Source organism: Haliotis rubra, unplaced genomic scaffold, assembly GCF_003918875.1.
Source record: "Haliotis rubra isolate DU_JTF1 unplaced genomic scaffold, ASM391887v1 Scf1226, whole genome shotgun sequence".
Lineage (NCBI taxonomy): Eukaryota > Metazoa > Mollusca > Gastropoda > Lepetellida > Haliotidae > Haliotis > Haliotis rubra.
In genome coordinates this window covers 189,027-198,751 of record NW_025765144.1, presented here as the reverse complement: position 1 = coordinate 198,751, position 9,725 = coordinate 189,027, and the positions used below count along the sequence as shown (strand labels likewise).

Below are 9,725 nucleotides of genomic sequence, written 5' to 3'. Positions count from 1 at the left end.
TTAGATGTTAGAGATATTGGCCGATATGGTTCGGCTTTGTTTACGTCTTGGCCTTGTTTGTGTATGGGTATGATAAGGGAATGTTTCCAGGCTTTTGGTTTTTGACCGTTTATCCAAGCTGTATTATAAAGTTTTAGTAGTTGGCTTATTAATGGTTTTGGGGCGTTTATAACATGATATAGCTGATATAGACATCGTTTATGTTACTTACCTAGCTTATATAGTTACATATGTATCCGTGAGAAGAAATGTGACAAATCTGATTCAAATCTAGTTAACTTTTCTCATTTCAACAACAACAGTTGTGTACTTCCGCCTGTATCTGTATCATTGAGAAGGAAATGTGACAAATCTAACTCAAACTCAAACTCTTTTCTCATTTCAACAACAATAGCACTCATGTCTTCTCCCTCGTTAATTAGAGTAGAGCGGATTAGCGCAGTCTTTCTGCTGTTCTCAGGTTCATGTTCTCCAAGGCAGTCGACACTCCTGGTGTTATTAGAGCAGTGTTGAGCATTGCCACGCTCCACTGCTTTTCGACAGTCCGGGTGTGTATTGATAAAACATTCGACAGTCTGGGTGTGAATGGCACAACTAGTCCAATTGTAGAAATCCACTTATTTGAGTGTTATTATTTAACACTATTGTTTTAACTAACAAGTGTAATTATACCCTGTAATTTATAAGGTGGTATTAATTAACAAAGTTAATGAAATAAAAAATCACCAAAAAGACAACTGCACATACTGCATCAAACAGAATGTCTGAATATGTCCTACTACACTGCATACCAGAGCTGCAGATAACTTTTTGGATCATTGAGTTATGTACTCGCTTGTGTTCATCTCAATTGGGTATCTTACTTTTCCTTTGAGTAACCAAATAAATTGTACTCGCCTCACTCAACTCAATTGGGTATTTTGCCATTTTCCATTAATTTTTAATTTATATAATAAAGTTTAATGTTAGTCAAACAAAGATTTGACAATTTTGTGTGTACGCATGTAAGATCACATTTATTGAGTATTTACAAAAATTCAAGCGTACTTGTACGCAATAGACTTAATAGGTATTGAGTTTCCACATAAATATTTGCGTAATTTACGCACATACGCAGCTTATCTGTACCTCTGGCATACACTACCAACAACACAGAATGGTTATTCTTTGAGAGGCATTTTTAGAAGTTGTATAGGTGAAGGAAAACCAAGTTATATGGATAGTCAACTTTTTTATTGCAATGAGTGCGACGTTACGGTGTAGGTGCTAACACCGTTCATCACTTGCTACCTACACCGAAACGTCACACTCATTGCAATAAAGAAGTTGACTATACATAGAACTTGGTTTTCCAACACAGAATGGTGCTCCAGAGTTCACTGGACACAACACTTGAAACACTCCTAAGCCTACTCAATATTGCCCAAGCCAAAAGTATATTTATAATAAAACCTGGCCGCCTTGGTCGGATATAATCCCACATAATCAGCTAAAACTCAACATAAAAAAAACAACAACAACAACAACCAAAACCCAAACAACATACCCTGAAAAAAAACAACATAAAAAACAAACAAAACAAATACCAAGCAAATATACTTGTTATTTGTTCAGTAGTGGTTAATTCGTGAAATGATTTGACTTAATTTCATGTACAACCCGTCTTCCTCAAAAACACTGTTTAATCTGTAAACTATTTGTTTCCAATCGGAGATACACAAACAAGTTGTTCAACATGTCTCTCTACACATTGCAATATAGATAATAAAAGCAGTTTTTGGAGTCCCTTTGGGGGTAAAACTAGTTGGCAGGTTATTTCTCTGAAAAGGAAAAAGATGGAAAAAAGCAGAAAACTCCAAAGTTTTCATCGCAGTTATCTCTGTCAGACAAGATAATAGCCATTGGCAGACCATGAGTTTGTTAATATACATTCCTTTGTAGAGGAAGTTAGTTTTCAATCATTTTGAAAAGAAGGCAGAGTTCAGGTTTACACCTTTATTCCATGTGTCGACAGCATAGTCATAGTCACAAACTACCAGGTCACGTTGCAAGCGTGATAATGTACTCAAGCACATCACGCGTCGAACTCTCGCTCAGTCATCCAATCACACATGCCTCCACTCAGCGCATGCGCATAGGCTGCTTAGCAGACGACAGTAAGATAACCATTCCTACAACAATTTGACATGGATATTTTTCGGTAGGTGACATTGTGTTGTCATCAGCCTCTACCTTATCCATGTCTACCTTATTGCAGGTAGAGTGGAAGCCGTCGAGAAATCGGCAGCTGTCCAATACGGCAAATTGTCAACACTGGCATAAAATCTCAGTCCCGTCCATGGCTAGAACATTTATCATCATTTAAAAGCTCTGAAATCCGGCAGCTGTCAATTCCGGATCTCGACATAAAATGAGTTACCCGAATATGTGTTTATACAGTAATCAGCACTGTCTAATCTGGCGGTTGGCGAGGAGTCTGTGGGTTGTGTATTGTCACCAATTAATCCTGCATTGAAATAACAAGGGATTATGAGTGTGCGGTAGCCATCAAGATAATTTGTGCTGTCCCACATTGAGAACATTGAAAATCACTCTCGAATCGTCAATTGCGAAGAAACAAACCAAAATGTCTGATTTTTTTCCAATGTGTTGTTTTTTCATGTTTATGTTATTAAGTGAATAAAAGTGAATATGAGTTCAAATCTAGTCGTAGGTAACTGAGTCCGCTCTACAAGCTGTCTAAACCGAATTATTTCTTCAGTCCAGATGAGTGCCGGTTTAGACAGCTTCCACTGTATTATGTAGCTACAAATCACTACCTGATATCTGTTGGGAGGCCAGTCTTAAAAAACGGTTCTTTTATTCCAATGTATTACCTTTCTGTGAAGGTCATAGGACACCTAAGGAGGTAGCTTCAGGCGTATTTTCTAATAGTATCAGACACTAAGGCTTTTAGATTGGACACCCAGGTGACTGGTGTTTCTCAGATTCAACAAAGACCTAAGATCAAGGAAATAACCATAGTTGATGTTTTCAGAATCGATGCTATACCAATACAATGGAGATGCATGTTTGGGTTTTCATTATTATAGCTAACAGCAAGGTCATAGGAGACTTAACTGGTGGTGTCACAACGGAAATGATTGGTGGTATAAATGTATGTATTATATGGAAGGATTTCTGGGACTGATTCAATTTTCGCAAGTAGCTGCAAACACTGTCTCAATTCCAGTTGACTTGGATATTCAAGCTACAGACCACAGGCTTAATTCTATAATATTCTTGGTATTCATAAGAATATCTGAACATTTTTCTGTTCATTTCAGATTCAGTTTACAAGAGAAAGCAAGCCATCAGAAAAGCTCTAGAACTTGAAGCATCGTCCTAGGTCGTGCATACACTTCAGTACTGGTTCCCTTACATCCCATCATGCCTGCTGGTGTGACCTGGGGCCGGTACCTGCGCTTCACAACCGCGGCCATGTTGTCCATGTTTGCTGGGTCTCAGACAATACACATGATGTATCGGCCATTGGATGTAGGTATACATAGTGTGTGACTTGTTGATTGGCCATTGGATGTAGGTATACATAGTGTGTGACTTGTTGATTGGCCATTGGATGTAGGTATACATAGTGTGTGACTTGTTGATTGGCCATTGGATGTAGGTATACATAGTGTGTGACTTGTTGATTGGCCATTGGATGTAGGTATACATAGTGTGTGACTTGTTGATTGGCCATTGGATGTAGGTATATATAGTGTGTGACTTGTTGATTGGCCATTGGATGTAGGTATATATAGTGTGTGACTTGTTGATTGGCCATTGGATGTAGGTATACATAGTGTGTGACTTGTTGATTGGCCATTGGATGTAGGTATATATAGTGTGTGACTTGTTGATTGGCCATTGGATGTAGGTATACATAGTGTGTGACTTGTTGATTGGCCATTGGATGTAGGTATATATAGTGTGTGACTTGTTGATTGGCCATTGGATGTAGGTATATATAGTGTGTGACTTGTTGATTGGCCATTGGATGTAGGTATACATAGTGTGTGACTTGTTGATTGGCCATTGGATGTAGGTATATATAGTGTGTGACTTGTTGATTGGCCATTGGATGTAGGTATACATAGTGTGTGACTTGACTTGGCCATTGGATTAGGTATACATAGTGTGGACTTGTTGATTGGCCATTGGATGTAGGTATACATAGTGTGTGACTTGTTGATTGGCCATTGGATGTAGGTATACATAGTGTGTGACTTGTTGATTGGCCATTGGATGGAGGTATATATAGTGTGTGACTTGTTGATTGGCCACTGGATGTAGGTATACATAGTGTGTGACTTGTTGATTGGCCATTGGATGTAGGTATACATAGTGTTTGACTTGTTGATTGGCCATTGGATGTAGGTATACATAGTGTGTGACTTGTTGATTGGCCACTGGATGTAGGTATATATAGTGTGTGACTTGTTGATTGGCCACTGGATGTAGGTATACATAGTGTGTGACTTGTTGATTGGCCATTGGATGTAGGTATACATAGTGTGTGACTTGTTGATTGGCCATTGGATGTAGGTATACATAGTGTGTGACTTGTTGATTGGCCATTGGATGTAGGTATACATAGTGTGTGACTTGTTGATTGGCCATTGGATGTAGGTATATTGGATAGTGTGTGACTTGTTGATTGGCCATTGGATGTAGGTATACATAGTGTGTGACTTGTTGATTGGCCATTGGATGTAGGTATACATAGGTATACATAGTGTATATATAGTGACTTGTTGATTGGCCATTGGATGTAGGTATACATAGTGTGTGACTTGTTGATTGGCCATTGGATGTAGGTATACATAGTGTGTGACTTGTTGATTGGCCATTGGATGTAGGTATACATAGTGTGTGACTTGTTGATTGGCCATTGGATGTAGGTATACATAGTGTTTGACTTGTTGATTGGCCATTGGATGTAGGTATATATAGTGTGTGACTTGTTGATTGGCCATAGTGGACTTGTTGATTGGCCATTGGATGTAGGTATATATAGTGTGTGACTTGTTGATTGGCCATTGGATGTAGGTATACATAGTGTGTGACTTGTTGATTGGCCATTGGATGTAGGTATACATAGTGTGTGACTTGTTGATTGGCCATTGGATGTAGGTATACATAGTGTGTGACTTGTTGATTGGCCATTGGATGTAGGTATACATAGTGTGTGACTTGTTGATTGGCCATTGGATGTAGGTATACATAGTGTGTGACTTGTTGATTGGCCATTGGATGTAGGTATACATAGTGTGTGACTTGTTGATTGGCCATTGGATGTAGGTATACATAGTGTGTGACTTGTTGATTGGCCATTGGATGTAGGTATACATAGTGTGTGACTGGATGTTGATTGTTGCCATTGGATGTAGGTATACATAGTGTGTGACTTGTTGATTGGCCATTGGATGTAGGTATACATAGTGTTTGACTTGTTGATTGGCCATTGGATGTAGGTATATATAGTGTGTGACTTGTTGATTGGCCATTGGATGTAGGTATACATAGTGTGTGACTTGTTGATTGGCCATTGGATGTAGGTATACATAGTGTGTGACTTGTTGATTGGCCATTGGATGTAGGTATACATAGTGTGTGACTTGTTGATTGGCCATTGGATGTAGGTATACATAGTGTGTGACTTGTTGATTGGCCATTGGATGTAGGTATACATAGTGTGTGACTTGTTGATTGGCCATTGGATGTAGGTATACATAGTGTGTGACTTGTTGATTGGCCATTGGATGTAGGTATACATAGTGTGTGACTTGTTGATTGGCCATTGGATGTAGGTATACATAGTGTGTGACTTGTTGATTGGCCATTGGATGTAGGTATACATAGTGTGTGACTTGTTGATTGGCCATTGGATGTAGGTATACATAGTGTGTGACTTGTTGATTGGCCATTGGATGTAGGTATACATAGTGTGTGACTTGTTGATTGGCCACTGGATGTAGGTATACATAGTGTGTGACTTGTTGATTGGCCATTGGATGTAGGTATACATAGTGTGTGACTTGTTGATTGGCCATTGGATGTAGGTATACATAGTGTGTGACTTGTTGATTGGCCATTGGATGTAGGTATACATAGTGTGTGACTTGTTGATTGGCCATTGGATGTAGGTATACATAGTGTGTGACTTGTTGATTGGCCATTGGATGTAGGTATACATAGTGTTTGACTTGATGATTGATTGGCCATTGGATGTTGGCCATATGTATATATATAGTGTGTGACTTGTTGATTGGCCATTGGATGTAGGTATATATAGTGTGTGACTTGTTGATTGGCCATTGGATGTAGGTATATTGGCCATTGGATGGAGTGTTTGACTTGTTGATTGGCCATTGGATGTAGGTATATATAGTGTGTGACTTGTTGATTGGCCATTGGATGTAGGTATATATAGTGTGTGACTTGTTGATTGGCCATTGGATGTAGGTATACATAGTGAGTGACTTGTTGATTGGCCATTGGATGTAGGTATACATAGTGTTTGACTTGTTGATTGGCCATTGGATGTAGGTATACATAGTGAGTGACTTGTTGATTGGCCATTGGATGTAGGTATACATAGTGTTTGACTTGTTGATTGGCCATTGGATGTAGGTATACATAGTGTTTGACTTGTTGATTGGCCATTGGATGTAGGTATGTATAGTGAGTGACTTGTTGATTGGCCATTGGATGTAGGTATACATAGTGTTTGACTTGTTGATTGGCCATTGGATGTAGGTATGTATAGTGAGTGACTTGTTGATTGGCCATTGGATGTAGGTATACATAGTGTTTGACTTGTTGATTGGCCATTGGATAGAGGTATATAGTGTTTGACTTGTTGATTGGCCATTGGATGAAGGTATACATAGTGTTTGACTTGTTGATTGGCCACTGGATGGAGGTATACATGTTGTAAGACTGTCGATGATCATTTGACATTGGTATACATAATCCTCGACGTGTTGGTCGTGTAGTGTTAGGCTATTGGAAGACATGATGGAATGCTTGTTCAGAGCTGTATTTATGTTACATATTTTGTACATGACTACAGAATATAGGGGTGAATTGTGAAAGCCCTTGGCTGATTTAATCTACCTTGTTCTGATTGTATGTTATTTTACAGGACATGGATGAGTTGATTGAAAAGGAAAGGAAAAAGATTGCTTTGGAAAGGTCCAAGAGCTGACATCAGTTACATCCTGGAAAATGGACATAAGTTAAAGACTCGTCATTTCTTCGTGCCATGTTGACATAAACAGATGAAAAGATGACAACAGATATGCTGTTAAATCAAATCTTCGCCAGTCATATAGAAGTTGGAAGACCATAAAGCAATGGAAAGTTTCATGGATAACAAATTTGTTAACTTTCATGACAAAAAGAAAGAAGCTGTTATCCATAAATATTTTGACTTCAAATATTATGCTCTCAGTTTAGGACAAATAGTGTCAGTGTTCCTTTCATTTTTGGATAATTGGGGTTACCATTTGTGAACTGTGAAGTGAGGAGGAACATATGATAGATTATTTGATAGTTTCTTTGAGACTGTTATCATCAACCAGTCTGTCGATATTAGCATTCGCTGTAAACTTTCAAATTCTCACCTTAACAAATCTTTTCCTGAATGATTATCATTTTGGAAATTAATTACTTTCGGGTCGTACATTGAGGATGTTATGAATAGAGGCCCATGAGAAAAAGTGCTTTTTACACTACTTTCAGCTATTTTTACAAGGATTCTGGGATTATGACTGTTTACAAAACTGGTATAAGGTTTACACTTATATTTGAGTGAAATAACTGTATAAAAATTATCAAAAAGAGGTCCTATAAAGGTTGGTCTCTCAGAAAGAGGCCCTCTGAGGGTTTTTTCTAAAGAAATCAGTCATAGTGTAAGGAAACGAGATAACGAGATGTTGGTATTTTGACAGAATATGGTGCTGTGTGAATGTGTGTGAATCAGTTGTGGATTGTAAATATGTTGACTGAAAAATCTTTAAAATAAATAAAAATATGATTATTTGGTTTGAATTCTCCTACATTTATTTTTACCACCATTCAAGTACAGAAAACACATATACTACTTTCTACAATGTACCAAATTTCATTCCATATTATTGGCATAAATGACTAGATGCAGCTGCTGCTGTGTCAGATATGTAAAAAATGGATTTCTTGAGTGAGAATGGTTTTATGCCCCTTGTAGCAATATTTTAGCAGTATCATGGTGGCGGTCTGTAAATAATTGTTGTTGGACCAGCTAATCCAGTGATCAACATCATGAGCATCAATGTACACAAATTGGGTATGGATGAGACAAGTGTCAACCAAGTCAGCGAGCCTGACCACCTGATCCCGTTAGTCGCCTCTTACGACAAGCGTGGGTTGCTGAAGACCAGTTCTAACCAGATTTTCAAGGGTCCACCACACATTGTATTTAGTCGATGGTAAGCCCGTGTTTGTTGACGAGGTGCTTTAGTTTTCGATTTAATTTGTATTCTAATGTGGAATCAAATGAAACAAATGTTGTCAAAGTGGTGACCTCAAGTAGTGAATTAACATCTTCAAACTGAATATGAAAGAATGGCCTATGTTTAACTGTTGGTATAAGATCTAATACATTTATTAATACTGAAATTGTGACATTGTCCTACACATTGGGAAGACCCTCTGACCTCTAGACCCCAGAGACAGTCCAGTCTAGACCAAGATCCTGAAGAAAATATATGGTCTTCTGTGAAAAACAACACAAAATGGAAACTGTTGTTGACTTTGTTTATTGTTATTGTCAAAAACATCACAGACTCTACTCATATTTTCAGTATAAAATTCTAGACAATATCAATCTATTCTTAAACAGTTTCTCTTGGAATGGCAGTTGTCACAAACCTGAATTTTCTTTATAATGCTGCCATACATAAAACAACAATCAGCACTTAAAGGATGATGATGGGATGAGATGAGCGACACCATGTGAGTTGTCTCCCTTGGTTCCTTGGTCTGAAACCATGAGTGAGTGAGTTTAGTTTTACGCCACACTCAGCAATATTCCAGCTATATGGCGGCATTCTGAAAATAATCTGCGCAACTGGGAACCGATGACGTGTTCTGAAATCATGTGTTAGGATTATACACCATTGGTCACATCAAGTTTGACTTATGCCTCTTGATTCCTTGGGGAACAAAGGGCCGCAACAACACCCCTTCAAACGGACGCGGTTCTGGGAGATCCTCTTCAGCTCGGCCCACGTCGTTCCGGCTGCCTTTGCCTCTGCGTCAATGCTTCTGCGCCAAGTCTGTTTTGGTCGACCCACTTTCCGCTTCCCTTGTGGATTCCAGTCTAGGGCCTAACGGGTGACGGGGCCTGAGGCAGGCTTGTGGAGCGTATGGCCAATCCATCCCCACATCAAGTTAGCCCGCAGTTTATTTCAGATGAGTGATTAAGTTAAAAATTACACTTGTGGACAAAACAACTTGTTGGTCTGGGCTATTATTTGTTGTGGACTAAATGACTAATGACTGATGATTACTGTACAAAGTCTTCACTGACACTAAAATTGGGACTATAAGTGAGTGCGCAATGTTTACGCCGCACTCAGCAATATTCCAGCTATATGGCAGCGGGCTGTAAATAATCGAGTCTGGACCAGACAACCCAG

General features: G+C 38.8%; 2 long non-coding RNA genes across 2 annotated transcripts; both read left to right on the top strand.

Annotated features, from left to right (window-relative positions):
- The first annotated feature begins 13 nt into the window (after window positions 1-13).
- Window positions 14-3,509, top strand: LOC124265999. The gene is made up of 2 exons (XR_006895608.1): window positions 14-548; window positions 3,327-3,509. It is a non-coding gene; the product is annotated as an uncharacterized LOC124265999 (long non-coding RNA).
- A 3,760-nt stretch (window positions 3,510-7,269) lies between these two features.
- Window positions 7,270-8,091, top strand: LOC124265998. Its single transcript, XR_006895607.1, has 2 exons — window positions 7,270-7,650; window positions 7,919-8,091. It is a non-coding gene; the product is annotated as an uncharacterized LOC124265998 (long non-coding RNA).
- Window positions 8,092-9,725: the final 1,634 nt, after the last annotated feature.